The sequence below is a fragment of the Protopterus annectens genome, chromosome 7.part0, assembly GCF_019279795.1.
Source record: "Protopterus annectens isolate FY-2018-M chromosome 7.part0, PAN1.0, whole genome shotgun sequence".
NCBI lineage: Eukaryota > Metazoa > Chordata > Ceratodontiformes > Protopteridae > Protopterus > Protopterus annectens.
The window spans coordinates 425,519,899-425,537,676 of NC_056739.1; positions in this window are offsets into that span (position 1 = coordinate 425,519,899).

Sequence of the window (17,778 nt, forward strand, 5' to 3'; positions counted from 1 at the left end):
AAAAAAAATATATATATATATATATATATATATATATATATATATATGGGTCTAGGACACATGCTCGACTAGCATATGTCCGAATCACAAAACATTGAACACACATACACAAAAGCGCTTAACATCGAAAAGCGCTTCCGTGTATGTGTAGTTCAAAAAAAAATCTACATTTCTGTGCTCCCCATACCCCCCAACTTTATTATTCTCACTCCGAGATCACACTACAGTGGGGAAAGGGGAATTTTCCCTTACCCACACTGTAGTCCGATCTACGAAACAGGCACACATACATGGAAGCGCTTGTCGATGTTAAGCACTTTCGTGTATGTGTGTTCGATGTTTTGTGATTCGGACATATGCTAGTCGAGTATATATATATATATATATATATATATATATATATATATATATATATATATACATACACACACATAGCTTTTGGAGGTAAAGAGGAGTTTGGTCTTTCTGGGATTGATTAACAGTTGAGATGCATTAAGCCATGTTTCTAAACAGAAGAAGGCTTCCTAGGTCATTGGCTGAATGTGAGACAGACTGTTTGAGGAGCAAATAATAGTACACTCATCCATATTGAATTAGAGAGCTTTAACCGGAAAATATAATGGAGATTATTGATAAAGATGTACAAATGGAGAGGTCCAAGTATAGAGCCTTGGGGGACACCAGTAATTGTTGGCAGGTAGGGTGAGAGGTTAAGTAGCTAGAAAACCAGCTGACAGAGAACAAATTGAGGTTAGTGAAGATATTAAGGAGTTTTTTTTTTTTGGTGAGAGGCAGTATGAAAAGCTGTTGAGACATCTATGAATTGTGAGGAAATAATTTTGCCAGAATCTCTATTTCTGTTTATTTATTTATTATTTTTATTTTATTTTACATTTGTTTACCAGGAAAGTCCGACTGGACACAGGTCCTCTGTTAGTGGAGGCCTGGGGAGAAAAGCTCCAGTTACTGACAAATTAAATTTTAACAAAAGTATAAATAGATACAGAAGTATCAATTATAGACATAACAGAAGTTAACAAACATGTAAGCATTGCTGCATTGATAGCAAATAACAGATACTTCATGGTGGAGAATCCAATTCTTTAGTTAGAATCATTCATTTTATACATCATAATGAGTAAATTTAAATGATACAGAAGGCTGTTTTCCTAAAGATGTTAATAGTAGCTGTGAGATTTTTTTTCAAGGACAAGGAGACTAAGGGAGGTCTGTCCAGGAGAGCTGCAAGAGCATAGCCAGGTGTCTGTTAAGTGTGACTTAAGGAGCTTTAAGGTTTTCTGCTGAGCTGGAGCTGGGTTTTAACTTAGTTAAGAATTATTTATGTGATTTGTAGAGACTGGTTGCACAGAAACTTTTAGAGAATTTCTGCTAGGATGTGCAGTGGTAGCTGTTGAAAGAGAGCATGGAGGTGAAGATGAACATATGTTGGGAGAATGCTGATGTAAAGCCATGTGTGAGATGGATTTTAAAGAGGGTAAATTAGTTATACTATCAATGAAATGTGAATGAAAGACATTGTCCTGTTCGATTCTCAGCCAAAGCATCTTCTGTGGAGACATGCGTGAATGGGCGTACCTTCGTTGAAGGTTGTGCGTCAGAGCTGGCAACTCAGCACGTAAAAATCTACTGCCAATCATTAGCGGACCGGAGTTCCGCTGTGGTGACCACTAACCGGGAAAAGCCAAAAGACACAACAAAGTCTGAAAAGGTGATTTATCTGGACGTTGTTTAGGGCTGGTTTTAATTCCAGGATTGATTAGTGCACTAATGGTTTTCTGGAATTTCTTAGAGTTATTTTTGTTGACAGCTTGATGTTTGGTGTAGAAGTATTTTTTCTCTTTGGTAACCTGTTTTTTTCTTGATCCTTGTGAGATATCTTTAACATATCTAGTTGATGTTGTTATGAGTTGGGAAAAGCAATAGAGATTTATGCTGCTTCTTTGGAAATCTGGTACCAGGTTTACCCAGTCTGTATTGCTATCGCCTAGAATAATGGTTTTATTTGAAATTGAGTGGGTATCCAAGATAGGATATCTTCAAGGACTGGAATATTATGCTATAGCCAGGAGGTACAATTTTGGAGTCCATTATATTGGGTTTAAGCCATGTTTCTGTTGTTGCTAAGATATCTGGAGTTTGTTGTACTATCCAGATTTGGAAATCAGCTATTTTATTGCAGATACTTGTTTTTTTTTTTTTTGTTTGAGATATGGTAGTTGGTGGAAGAGAAGGACCTGGGTTAGGGTATATGTCCATAGAGAGGCATAAGAGAGAAGTGAGTAGAGAGCTAACTTGAAGATGTAAGAGTCCTGGAATTATTTTATCAGAGTTTGATTTTTGAGGAGTTTATATTGCTAATACTGAATAAGTTATTTGAGATGTCAGAGCAAATTGAAGCATATTTGGAAATAGGTGAAGAGGTAGTAACAGTACTTTGTATGTACCTCATAGTGGCTTTTTGATGAATGCTAAATGTGAGAGGATAGAAAGGAATAGCAGGAACATTAATGAACAAGGAAAGTTCTTTGCGAGTGGGACATTGTAACTCAAAATTAGGCTGGAAAGAGTTGAATGCATAGATAAAGTACAAGCACTTGATTAGGAAAGAAATAAAATAAGAAAAGAGTATGAATAGTTACAAGGAGGATGGGTAGGTATGGGGTGGAGTTATAGACAGGGTGTAAGACAAATGTTAGGATAGATGAAAAAAGTATGAGCAATCAAGCAAGGAAGGTTTAACTGTAGGAGTAGAGGGAGTGGGCGGGAACTGGGAGTAGGGTAGGAGAGTGGAGTGATCTCACACGTAATAAGGGTGAACAGAGCAGGTTACACCAGGCCACAAAAGTGAGTACAAAGAAAACCAATCAGGTTTTGAGTATACTTAGTATATATCTTACTGTTGTATCAGTTGCTATTATAATCTGTATGAGACTGAAGAACCATAATAACATAAGAGGAGGACGATAATTTTTTCTAACCTAGGCTATATTGTCAGCTAGGCAATACTATTTTTATGGCCTTAGTATACTGTAAGACTTTAAAAAATAGCTAGAAGTTCTTGACTGGGAGTGAAAGCTGATTAAAAGACTTAAGTCTGAAATGCACAGCAGCGAAGGAATGAACAGGTTGCAAAGGAGACATGCTATACTTTAAAATCTAAACACGGAATACTTGAGTATTGGGGTTTGTACTATTAAATAAGTCTATCTGTATACAGCAGAATGGTTCTGTCATGGATGCAGTAGAATGCAGTCTGTTGCATTAACAATACAATCTGCAGCAGTAATCAGCACAACGGTTTAATCACCTGATTATTGTATCAGCCAGTAAACTCTGTAAAGGTGTTAGCAATGCATTGCAAATATTGCAGGTGAGTATACCTAGAAATGACTGGCCCTAATATTACTGTACCAAAGATACAAAGGTATTATGAGGAATACCAGGCTAGAATAATGTAAAACGGCTCATGGTATAGTTGTACAGGTACTGAGTGAATCTGTGCAGTGTTGCACACATGTGAGAGAGATTACACAGGTTTGTTCCTGGTAGTGAAAATGTGTGTTGTGGGAAAAAGTGATTGAAAAATAAACTTAGAGCAATTTACTACTATTGCTAGCTCTCACTAACGCAATGCTAGTTAAACAACTATAAGTACCTTAATGAAGGCATTCCAATGCATATCATGATCAGTTTGACTGGAAAAGGGCTTATTAGACTGTTGTAATTGCACAATGTGCAATTACTTCCCAGTGTTATCAGATATAATTACCTCTGTCTGTAAGAGCTACATAGGTTACAACAGAAGCCAAACTAGGAAAAAGTCTTGCAGACAAGGATTAACAACAGGTTTAGATGCAGTTGACAGACTGATTTTGTGTAGTTGCAGAGTTAGCTTATAATGCATCAGATCCGGTGTTTATTTATTTTATTTATTTCCAGTTTGATGACCGGGGAAGTGCACTGGGCCAAGTGAGCCCAGTTTCAGTGGAGCCCCGGCGAGAAAAGCTCCACAATATAAATACAATAAGGAATGTATACATAATAGTAACAAGAGTAGAAATAATCCAAATAACATAGTGAAACACCCAATAATATCACAGTAATATATTAGTAACATAATGAAACATGCAATCACATTGCACGTCATATATATGGTATATATGGTTGCATATAGACTGATGTCAGTAAACAGACAGTTAAAATTCCTAGGTAATAAGCAATAATAGTAGATATAAAGGTGGCTTGGTAATAGAAAGTGTTATTGAGGTAGCAGTGAGGAACTGGAGAGTAAGGGAAGTGGTTAGGGTGGAAGGAAGCAGGTACAGGGTTTAAGTCTTACCTCTTACAGTTGAACATAGGTATTATGAACATTACACATAAAAGCTAAAGTCACCAAACTCAGAAATGGAAACTGCCATAAATAAAACAGAAAAGGTTATCAGTTGAAGGAATGAATGAACAGTCTGCCATTAGTCTTCTCAGGCCACAGTTTCCATGGTTCCAAAAGAAGCTCCATTCTTTAAGAGCTAAGATAACATGCTTCAGTTGTGATTACAGGAGAATTAGGTTTACTGACAAGTTCATAGGTAAATACTAAGCTATCAGTCTGCAGGCTATTACAAGCCTAGCCAATATCCAGAGGTAAGACTTAATCCCTGTACCTTGTATCTATGAGGTAAAGACATTGCCCATTACACCAAACTCCCCCAATTAAATGGAGTGATTAAAAAGTTATTATGACATTTCTGGTGTGTGATTAAAACTGAAAACCTTGAATGCATTCATTTGTTTTCTGTACTTTGCTTTGCCATATTCATTTTATTGGAAAGATTTCAGAGAGAAAAGGTTACAAGCACATATATAAAAATGATAACATACTTGTGCAGCATTATTTATTTATTTAGTTCATTTGTTTATCAGGATAGTACACTCATCACAACAGACCATTTGCATGCACAACCTGGGTGACGAAATTCACAAAAAAATAAAACAGAACCAATTCACAAAAAGTAGATAATCCTACAATTTAAAAATTTTATTATCAGAGTAGAAAAATAAACATGAATTAATTTTAGTAGTAAATATGAAATGGAAGCAGCAGGTGAGAACAGCGGGTCAAAGTAGGAGCGATGCAGGTGAGGAGGGATTTAGGTTATGTGTACAGTAAAAAGTACTTGCAGTCAGATTTTTGATGGAGGTGTCTTTTGAGATGAGCTCTGAATGTGGGGAAAGAGGAGCATTCTTTTAGGTGAAGGGGTGAGGGAATTAATTGGAAGAGTTTGCAGAGTTACTTGGATGTGGTTTTATTATTCAGTTTGGCTGCAAAAGGTGGGAAGGCAATTGGTTGAAGTTGTTTGAAAAGACCGTATATAAGAATTATGAAATGGTTATGTAAAGACATTACATTGGTAGAATGGTGCAAACATATACGGTGCTATTCTTGTGTTCTCCACTGTATTCGGTCCTACAAGATTAGTTGTCAGGAATTTGACTGCGAAAACATAAAAGGATATACAACAAAAGAAAATATATCCTTTATACTGTACCTAATTCAATGGCATAAAAAGAACAGGAAACTGGAGAGGAAAGACCAACATAAGGAAGATGGAGATTGGTTATTAAGTGGATATTCACTGTGTAGATTAACAAGCTGTACTACACACAAGGTTCATGGTCACAGTTCTCTGTGATCTGATGTGGGCACTGGATGTGATTTGAGTGCTCTTTAAAAAAGGAAATATACATTTAATTAAAAAAAATACAGGACTACACAGGGAAATGCATCCTCATCACTGTCTCAAGATAAATTTGAGGAAGGCCCAATTACCCAGATGAATAATAATTGTAAGTCTTTTTGCAATGATACAAATAGTTCTAGGTCTGGGAAACATGGCTATGTGACATTTTACTCAAAGACAATGGCCCTTGGTGAACTGATGACATCTTAGAATTATCAAGCAACTCACCCAGCGCTTTAAAAAATGGCTAAAATGAAACCGATTTATAGCCGTTTTGTCCAGTAAAGACATTCGGCATTTGAAAAACTTAAGTGCCTTAATCATGTCCTTTTTTCTGTAAATGAAGTGCTTCACTCTATTGTGAGTGTTAATTTATTGCAAAGTTTGGGTAGTCATTATGTAAGGAAACTCTCCTATTTTTATACTATTTATATTGGTCTTAAACATCCTCAGTGGATTTTCTGATGGTTCTGTTCTTTGCATGGTCTAAATGCAAGTTTTATTAAAACAGAATTAAATTAGATATGGTTTACACACTAAGCACAGCTGCAGTGTACGAGATCTGTAAGATACAGAGTAACAATGCTTAATGTAGTCTTCCCATTTTTTGTGTTTTCTAATCTATCTGCTTTAAGCACTTACTCAAGCTAGGTCAGGTGGCTTATTATATGGCTGTAGAATGTGGCATTATATTCCATAACTATTCTAATCAATGATGTATAGAATTATTATATGATTTCTCCTGATTTACTGGTTATATATTTGAAAGGTCTAAAATGCTGGCTGCAATAATGCCAGTTATACCACTGTCTGGTAGGTGATTACAATATAATTAACAGATAGTCAAATAATGCAAATGTTTCTTCAGGGGATAAGACCTCTGCACCCCGATCTCTAAATATATTACATAAAAGATCGCAACAACCTTGAAAAGAGAATATGAAGCCATCCCCTTAATTTCTGAGTTTGTGAGAAATCACTACTTTATTTAAATAAAAGAGTGCAGAGGCAGAACTGCCATATCAAGAGTGCAGAAGGGTTCAACCTCAAGTAAAAACAATCCTAAAGTGCTTTATAACACTGACCACCATCTGGAAGACCTACATCTGAGTAGGAGGAGTGTTACAGGGCAAACCTTTCTGACTGTGGTTGTACTACAATAAACAAAGGTTTATTTTACTGTCTATAATAATTCCTAGGTCTTTCAATTCATTGTCTTTGTTGCCTTTCCATTAATTCAGTAATCAAAATTCATACTTTTTTAATGAATTTTACAACATCCCTTTTAGTGACACAGAGTAAGAATGTCAATATGTCACCAAGTAATTGATTTTACTTAAGTCATCTTGAAGCTTTCTAGCATTCTTAGTAGAAGTAATTATGCTGTCCTGCATATTTTTCCAATCACAATTCAACACTTTATACTTATTTCCAGGAAAAATAAATGGACATGAGTGTTCCAAACACGTGACCATTAAGGATTCCTTAGATGTGTGAGTATGGTTAGATAGGTCACTTGCTGTTCTCATTTTTTGAGTCTTCCCTTTCAACCAGTTACTTACACATTAAGTTATCTAAACATCAGTGTTAGAATGAACACATTTTTCCTTAGTCTATTTATGGGAAATATAGTCAAATGCTTTTTGCAAGAAAAAAAGCATGAAGTATGAGTGGTCAGTCCCCCCTCCACTCCATTCTCTTTTCATATTGGATACAAATGTGTGGCAGCCCCAAGCCACTCCCTGGTTCAAAGACTTCATCTTAACGAGAATATTTTTAGGGTTAAAGTCAGACCAGCAACTTCTGCAGATAACCCATTTCAGATTGAAAACCCTCCTGGTTCCAACATGGCACTAATATTGTTTTTCTGTCTTCATAAAGTTCTTTATGATCTTCATCATTCCCTCTCATTATTAGGATGGTCATCTATAAGTCCAGTCCAAACTACAAAAGCAACTCCAAGAATATTCCTGGTACTCAAAGCTTTGCTCTCTACAAAACAAAACTTCTTATTAACCCAAATGCAACTAAGTCTATAATTTTTTGGCACCCATCAAAAATTACCAAAAACTCAAACACATTAAGTGGTTCAACTGATTTGAAGTCAATACTTCACTGGAGAAGCATTGTATTTAGTAAGGTAATCTTCCCCTTTTTTGTATTAATATGTTGACAATTTCTTCAGGTGTAATTTGAGCTGGTATAAAAATATACTCAAAGATAGAAAGCATCATATCCAGTGCCATTTAAAGTGGATATAAAAAGTCTATCACCCCTGTTAAAATGCTAGTTTTTTGTGATATAAAAAAAATAGACCACAATAAATAATTTCAAAACTTTTCCCACCTTTAATGTGACCAATAACCTGTACAATTCAATAGAAAAACAAACAAATCTGTTAAGGGAATAAATATATAAAAAAAAAGTACAATAAGCTGGTTGCATAAATGTGCACATCATTAAACTAATACTTTGTTGAAGCAACTTTTGATTTAATTACAGCATTTGGTCTTCTTGGGTACACACCTGCCATCAATTAAAGAGACTCTGATTAACCCCAAATAAAGTTCAGCTGTCCCAGTAGGATTTTCCTGACATTTACTCAGTTGCATGCTACAGCAAAAGCCACGGTTCGCACAGAGCTTACAAAACATCAAAGGGATCTCATTGTTGAAAGGTATCAGTCAGGAGAAGGGTATAAAAAATTTCCACAGCATTGAATATACCATGGAACACAGCGTAGACAGTCATCAAAAAGTGGAGAAAATATGGGGCAACAGTGACATTGCAAAGAACTGAACATTCCCCCAAAATTGATGAAAAGGCAAGATGAAAACTGGTCAGGGAGGCTGCCAAGAGACCTACAGCAAAACTGAAGGAGCTGCAGGAATTTCTGGCAAGTACTGGTTGTGTACTACATGTAACAACAATATCCTGTATTCTCCATATGTCTGAGTTATGGGGTAGGGTTGCAAGACGGAAGCCTTTTCTTACACAGAGAAACATCCAGGCCTGGCTAAAATTTGTAAAACAATACATCAAGTCTCCCAAAAGCATGTGGGAAAATGTGTTATGGTCTGATGAGTCCACGGTTGAACTTTTTGGCCATAATTCCAAAAGGTACATTTGGCACAAAAACAATACTTTGCATCACCAAAAAAAAAATCATCAAATAATCCCTATGGTGAAGCATGGTGGTGGTAGTATCATGCTCTGGGGTTGCTTTTATTCTGATGGAACTGGGGCTTTAGTCAAGGTGGAGGGAATTATTAACAGTTCCAAATACCACAGTTTTGGCCCAAAGCCTTCAGGCGTCTGCTAGAAAGCTGAAGATGAAGAGGAATTTCAACTTTCAACACGGCAATGACCCAGCCAGAGCCCAGACCTAAATCCAATAGAAAATCTGTGGGGTAACCTGAAGAGGGCAGTGCACAAGAGATGTCCTCATAATCAGACAGATTTGGAGTGCTTTTGCAAGAAAGAGTGGGCAAATATTGTCAATTCAAGATGTGCCATGCTGATAGACTCCTACCCAAGTAACCTGAATGCTGTAATTAAATCAAAAGGTGCTTCAACAAAGTATTGGTTTAAGGGTGTGCACAATTATGCAACCAGCTTATTGTACGTTTTTTATTTTTTAAATGTTTCCCCTAACAGATTTGTTTGTTTTGTAATTAAATTGTACAGGTTATAGGTCATATTAAAGATGGGAAAAGTTTTGAAATGATATATTGTGGTCTCATTTTTTTATATCACAAAAACCTGGTATTTTAACAAGTGTGTGTACACTTTTTATATTCACTGTACACTGATCACAACTCATCCACCAGGATGACAGACACTGAATCTCCTACTTATGGCATCAGGTCCTTCATCAGATGTTGAAAGTCAGGCTTCAATGCATTTATATATTTTTTATTGGTCATTTAGCATACTGAGTGACTGTACTCAGATATTCTACATGAAAATGTGTGTTGACTTCCTCAAATTACTGACCTTCATACAAGTTATAATTGTGTCCTATTTATCTTGGACTCTATTGAGTCTGTTATTTATGTTCCTAATCTCTTTCCCTTATAAGCACATTCAAGTCTGTCTGGGGTCTCCGATGAAAAGGGCTTTCAGACCAGCCATCTCAAAAGGTTAAGAAATGAGTCAATAAAGACTGTTATGCAGCAAACTGACTGGCTATATTAATTCTTGTCTATAAACGTGGTATCTAATTCAGATGCAAACTTCAGGCTAGTTAATGCAATGGATGAAGTATAACGTGTTGGATCAGGAATGAATCTTGAGTCGTCAAATAAATCTATGGGAAAATTATGGCCTCTCAGCAAGTACTACCAACACCAAAAAGAAAACAAATATAATATATATATATATATTTTTGGCTTGTGCTTCCATATTCCTTACTACTGCATTCTATCCCTAAGGTTATCACTGACAGTAAAAAGGGGCATACATGTAATTGGCAAATTGCTCTTTGCTGTGTTACCAGCTATTGAATTCTATATTTGACTGGCTCAACAGAGTTTTATTCAGCTAGACAACTAACAAGTCTAGCATGTTTCCAGAAAGAGTAATTATGTCACTGATTAAAAGAGATGATGAGGACCTGACTCTCTAGATCAAGACAAACATGGTTTTGTTAAACATAAATAATATTTCCTACATCTGATTGCTTTCTTTGATCATGTTTTCAGTGAATGGACTGCTGATAATCTGTTCACACTGCAACCTGAATCTAGAAAAGATTTTGACATCATTCTACATAACAGTATTATATACAACCAACACTGCAACAAAAATAAAAATAAAATAAAATAAATAAATAAAATGTAAACTGGATTTACATCTGGTTGTCAAATAGAAAATGAGTGAAACTAGCTAAACTGCCCAATGAGTAAAATATAACCAATGGTGTAAATCACAGGATTCCATCTTTTTTAACACTTTTATTGAATTATCACTTGTGATTCAGGCTAATTTATGTTTATACAAAAGTAATCAAATTTTATTGAATTAACCTTAACAAGCATTATACTTCACATATAGTGTTTGCAACTGGGTGTGTCAGTATGGTCTGTGATGTAGATTGCTTGTGAGTGGGATTGTGTTAGCGTGGTTCATTTTCATTTGTATGGGGGTATGATTGCCTATGTCATAAGTGATGGTTTAATAAAGATGTTTCTTGTTTAAAAAAGGAGGCAGGAATTGAACAATTTGTGTAGTGTTGCTTAAGTTATATGATATGATATATCACAGGATTCCATCTTAGTACCTTTATCTCTCAGGATTTTTATAGCTGGCATTAAAGATTTTATCTTCTTCTCTTTTGGCTGTTCCCATTAGGGGTCACCCCAGTGGATCATCTGTTGCCATTTCTTCCTGTCCTCTGTCACATCAACCACCTGCATGTCCTCTCTCACCACATCCATAAACCTTACCTTAGGCCTTCCTCTTTTCCTCTTACCTGGCAGCTCCATCCTTAGCATCCTTTTCCCAATATGCCCATCATCCCTCCTCAGCCCATGTCCAAACCAATGCAGTCTCGCCTTTCTGACTTTGTCTCCAAACCGTCCAACCTGAGCTGACCCTCTAATATACTGATTCCTAATCCTGTCCATCCTTGTCACACCCAGTGCAAATTTTAACATCTTTAACTCTGCCACTTCCAGCTCTGCAGCTCTGACTCCTGCCTTTTTGTCAATGTCACAATCTCAGGTAAATAAATAATCCAGTCATTGTAATAAAGGTTGATTATGTCCACATTATCACCAAAAGAAAAAAAAATCATATTTCTTGATAATGTGTAGTATAAACAAAGCTAAAAATAGGTTAAATATCAATAGCTTCAAATTTGTAATAGCACCATTTGGCAGGAAAACTGTAGTTTTCACTTTCAGCATTGACAAACTACTTGACATCTGTTTCTCCACTCCTTTCTCTAGTCTTTCACCTTCCCTTTTGTTTTTTACTATAGTTCACCTTTCCTTCTCGGCTCTCATTTTACCCTCAATCCACTGCTTACCTGCACTTACATACTGCACATAGTACATATGTTGTTTTACCATCACATCAAAGTCTACTTCCAGTTATTTCTTTTGCCTTGTACTTATCTAAAACAAATCCAAAATAATGGCAAATGTCACTGATGGTAAAAACTAGCTTAATTTCTTTATGAATATCTTTATTTATCCTCTCTTTTAAGAAGTATGTAGATAATTATGCTGCTTTCTGTTAATTGCAAGTCCAATTTCTGGTTAACACCTCCTACATGCATCAATGCTTTTAACATTATTTTATGTCTGTGACCTTACCTCCCAGCATATAAAAACAAGCCAGAACATTCACAAAATCTGTTTTTGTCCTTACATACAAAGCAAACCAACTAGTTTTTATCTATTTACAGCCCATCCTCTCTAGTTTCCACCACAACTGACAGCTTTCTTTAACTTGCATTTATTTAAATATACCTTTCTCTTCTTCGTTAAGCAAAGCAAGCTTCCTACCATCTTCTTTTCCTGATACACTCTCAACTTCTGTTGTCTGACCTTAAAAGACCCCTCAGTTTTTTTGTCCTTTGTAATCTTCTTCCACCCTTTTCTATTACTCCTAACATTGCAGTGCAATGGAATAAATCAAGGTTGGCCTTCCTAAAATTCCTGACATTAGTTCTTGATATCCCCCACATACACTGAAAGGGTCCCAAAGCAATATACTTCTTGGTCATTATTTTACTGTCTTTTTAGATTCTAATTCCCTAAACACTTAGATGATAATTGTTGCATGTCTTGGTTTACAATTGAAGACGAACATGCGGGGTAGTTCGTTTATATGCTTTATTATATAGAAACACATCAGGATGGATAGCACCAGTACAAAATATAAAGAAACTGATTAACTGAGAGAGTACACAGACATGTATGCTTACATAGGTTCATAGGTGTGTACTAGGCTATTGGCTCTGGAGCCTTTACAAGCCTAGCCCATAGGATTACCCTGGCATCGTGCCACCCAAACTTAATTCCCATTGCCTCTGTCGAGTAGAGCCACTGGAGTGATCCCTGGGTTGAATTTTCTATTTCCCATCCACTCATCAAGATTTCTCTTGAAGAGGGCCAGTGAGGTGCTCTGCTTCACATGTATGGGAAGTCTGTTCCATAGCATCTCAACAGCTTACTACGAAATGGCAGTCTGGTTCACATGTAAGCATACATGTCTTGTACTCTCTCAGTTGATCAAAAAAAAAATTTGATGATAGAACTTCATGCATGTATTAACAGCTTTGTAATTGTTTTTTTCTGTACTATTGTTTGTACTCAACTTTGTTATTATTAACAGCTATGTAAATTTATTTTATTTATTTATTTTATTTATTTTACATTTGTTGACACTAAATACTAAGTACATTACAAAATATTACAAATGTTTATAAGTAACAAATTAGAAAATCATAACATCACACAGAATGCAAGATAGATTCAATGAGCAGTTAATACCATATTAGCAATTTTACATAGAATGTACCTAGGTTTAGTACTGTAAAGGAGAAGAAATAAGACAGATACTAATAGGAAGAGTGAAGGAGAGATGTAGTATGAGAAAGAAAAAGGTTAGCCTGGTGTACTGCAGGAACAAAGCCAATGATTTAGGTAGTACAGTTTAATTTTCTGTTTGAATTGAGGCAGGGATGTAGTCAAAGTTACGTCACAAGGTAAGAGATTCCAGCATTTACCTATAGTGTTAGTGAAAAGAGAACAACCTGCTGTGTTGTTTGCCTTTATTGATTTAGTCATAAGTTTATGTCAGGCAGGTGTAATATGTTGTGAGCTATAGTGAGTTGAATAGCAAGTTTCAAGTTTGTTAAGATTGTTTTCTTGAGGTTGGTATAAATGGGAGAAGCATATAGGAGAGTAGATAGGAGATGGGTTTGAGCACATTTGGTTCTTGTTGCTGGGGTTAGAAAAGGTTTTTTTGTTAACAACCTTGATGGTGTTGTTTATGTGCTGATCGAAGGAAAGATGATTGTCAATGGTTATTCCAAGAAGTTTAGTAGTTGGATGATGATAGTGCCATTATTAGAAGAAATGGTAAAGTTTAAAGGGAGAAGAGGAGGAGTTTAGTTTTTGCATTTAGTAGGAGAAACCGTTTAGAAAACCAAGTTTCTACTTTGTTAAAGGTATTTTGTGTTAAGGAGGTCAGTTCAGTTAGAATCATCTGCATATTGTATGCAGGTAGCAGATGTGATTTTCCCAAATTACTGCTTCTTGTCTGTTGTTAAGGTAAGATTTAAACCAATTTGTGGCTAGTTTATCACAAGGAAGAGATTGAGAATATTGATTGCTTTTGAGAGATCAATGAAAGAGAGAATGGTTGTCTCGATTTTTGTTGATAGTATCTATAAAGGAGAGAAGGGCAGTGGTGGTACTATGATGGGGTCTAAAACCATGCTGGCAGTTTGCTATTATGTTGTGGAGGGAGAGGTGGTGTACCAGTTGCTGGTGAATACATTTTCTCATTATTTTTGCAAGGGGTGAAAGAAGGGCAATTGGTCTAAAGTTGGAAAGGTCAAGGGAGTTTCCACCTTTATGAAGTGGTATAATATAGGAGACTTTCCATATATCAGGGATGGTTCCTTCTTGGATAGTTCTGTTGATGAGTAAGGAAATAGGATAAGCAATTTCTTTTTTTGTGTTGGTGGTCAGCCATTTCTGGTGCATGAGAATCAAGTATAGATAGGAATGTGGAATTAAAGAATAATACTGCTTCTTCTAGGGGAGTGATTTTAAGCAATTCCAATTACATGCACAAAGGTCTATGTTAAAGTGTTTGACTGATGTATTTGGGAGGTTAACAAATTCTGATTTTGTCTAGAAATGTGATGTCATCAGGCATAATACCTACCTTAAAATGTGTCTTAACTTTATTAGTTAGTATCCAGTCTAATATACTCTCTTTCTTACTGGGTTTATTGACTCTTGTAGTTAGATACAAACAAATAATGTAAATAGATTTTTGGGGTTAAGTTGATGTCTCCATCTAGTAGAGTAGGATTAATAAGTTTTGTTAAGTAGTTCTTATTTAGAATTGTTAATTTAGATAGGTGATAACTAGGGGTGGAATTAACATTAGCATCATTTAGTAATTGGGAAAGTCTGTAGTTTAAAGCAGTAGGTAGATAAGAAAGGATATTAATTAAGGCTGGAGTGGAAGGAAAAAGGTAATAGAAGATGTATGGTCTTGGGGCAGAGATAGAGTAGGAAGGGATGTACTAAGGCTGTATAGCCAGGAGACAATCAGAAAAGCAGGTGAGACTATAAGATAGGAACCAGATAAAGAGTACTGAGGATTTAGGAGGAGATGAGTGAGGTGTAATGGAAGAGAGTAGGGCAGGTTACTGGAGAGATATCAGCACAGGTGGTAAGCTGGACAAGATTCAGTAGGGATGGTGCTATTTTTCAGTTCCTTGACTGTAGATCAATATGGGAGGTAGGCAGATTTTCAGTCACTGTAGTCAGGGCCAGGATGATCCAACAGCAGTAGGGCTTAAAGCTGGACAAGATTCAGTAGGGATGGTGCTATTAACTTTTTCAGTTCCTTGACTGTAGATCAATATGGGAGGTAGGCAGATTTTCAGTCACTGTAGTCAGGGCCAGGATGATCCAACAGCAGTAGGGCTTAAAGCTGGACAATCCTTCAACTATGTTAGTACTATACTTCTGCATGCAATCAATGTACTATTATGCAATTTTCTGGAGCTTTCCTCCTCGGGTCTCCACTGAAAATGGGCCAAAAGCCCAGTTGGACTAACCCGGTTAACAAAAGACAATAAATAAATAAAATAAATAATAAATAAATGTGCTCAGTATTTATACACTTGTGCAAGCCCATGGAAAGCTTCTTAAAGGTATACATACATACTGATCTACATCCCCCCTCTTTAATGAATTGCCCACAATAAAATGACACTTGAATAAGACATGCAATTATACAGACATTGAGAAATAAACACAAAGTTCATGTCCAAGTTGCCAAATATCTGGAACATGCTCTGGAAATGTGATGTGATTTAGTGAGATAGCAATTAGGACTGGGTTTAGCAACAGGAACAGTCATTGGTGAACAAACATCTTCAGGAGTTTCAGGATTCTTCTCAGGAACATGGATATTTACTGGAACGTCCTCTGGAAGTGGAACTCTGGATAACTTACTCTGAGATTTAGAGTCTTTCTCGCAGGTATGATCCTGAAATACAGGCTTGGATAACGGGACCAAATGTTTCAAATTCTGCCTAAATTCTTCTCCTTGTGATTCCACAATGTATGATCTTGGCTCTGGACATACACTTTTCATGACACCAATCCGATCAAAACCTTTGGACGACTGCATCCTCACTATCTCCCTTTCTTATAATGGATTGAGCGGTTTGCTGTTCTTATCATAATAGGACTTCTGAGATAAGCACTTCTTCAACAGATGGGCTTTCAGTGATCTGTTTTTCTTGGCACATGGAACCAATAGATTACTGCTGATTGGTAGTGTGGTTCTGATCTGTCTCGACATTAGTCTCTATGCAGGTGAACCAAGATATTTATCACAAGAAATATTTCTGAGATTCAAGAAAACATCACTATTGTCTCGTTTCAACTTCTCTAATAATTGTTTCACACTTTGAACTGCACATTCTGCCAAACTATTTGACTGCAGGTACTCAGGGCTACTCATTAAAGTCCCACTCTTCAGCAAATCTTTTGAACTGCTGACTTATAAACTGTGTGCCATTGTCAGAAATAACTTTGTACGGACTGTCATGGACTGCAAATTGACACTTCAACTTAGTAATGACAGTACTGGATGCTAGATTAGGAAGCAGGTCGATCTCTAACCAGTTAGAATAAGAGTCTACTAACACCAAGTAATGTTAACCATTCCATTCGAAAATGTCTGTAGTTACTGTCGACCAAGGTAGTTCAGGAATCTGGTTTAGCTGAAGTGGTTCTTTCTGTTGAGGTGGCTTAGTACTATTACATACAGAACAATATGAAAGTACTCTCTCAATGTCTTGTGACATAGAAGGCCAAAATAATACTCCTCTCACCCTTCTTTTGGTAAAATCAGTTCCTGGGGTGGCAGCGATGCAAGATGGTAATGTACTCTTGTTGCAAGGATTTTGGAGAAAGTACTTTTGGTCATTTCATGATGATACCATTGTCAAACAAAATCTCATCTCTCTAAGGAAAATAAGATTGCACTTCTACTGGTAGACAAGATTGCTTTGACGGCCATCCTCGACTGATACAGTGGTTGAGCTTCTGAAGAAATAGATCTGTGGCTGTATGACTTCTATGCCCATCAAGATATGTGGAAGAAAGATCTCTCACTCCCATGACTTCAAAATCAAGTTTCTCATTTTCATGCGGTTCACTGGTTATTCTGGTGATCTGGATAATGTATCAACAAAATAAAAAAGTTTGCTTTTTATGTACACAAGAATTAAATTATACTTTTGCAATTTCAACATCATGTATTGCAATCTGACAGGAGCTGTATGCATAGGCTTTCTCAAAATAGTGAGTAGAGGTTGGTGATCTGTTTTAATTTGGATAGGTCTGCCATAAATATAATCATGGAACTTCGAACATGCAAACACGATTGCCAAGAGCTCTTTCTCTGTCTGAGCATAGTGCATTTCAGTTTGGGTTAGAGTTCTGGACACATAGGCTACTGGTCTACCCTCTTGAAGAATGACTGCACCAAGACCAAATTTCAAAGCATCACAAGAAAGAGTAACTGGTTTGTGAACATCATAGTATCTGAGAGTTGGTGGACTGGCAATTTTCTGTTTCAAGACATCAAATGTTCTCTGGTGTTGCTCTGACCGTGACAAAGATACATCTTTGCATGTCAGTTCTCTAAGCAGTGCTGAAAGTTGTCATAAGTCTGGAATAAACCTGCCTAGGTAATTAACCATGCCAAGAAAATGATGTAGGGCTTGAACATTGTCTAGAGCTGGCAT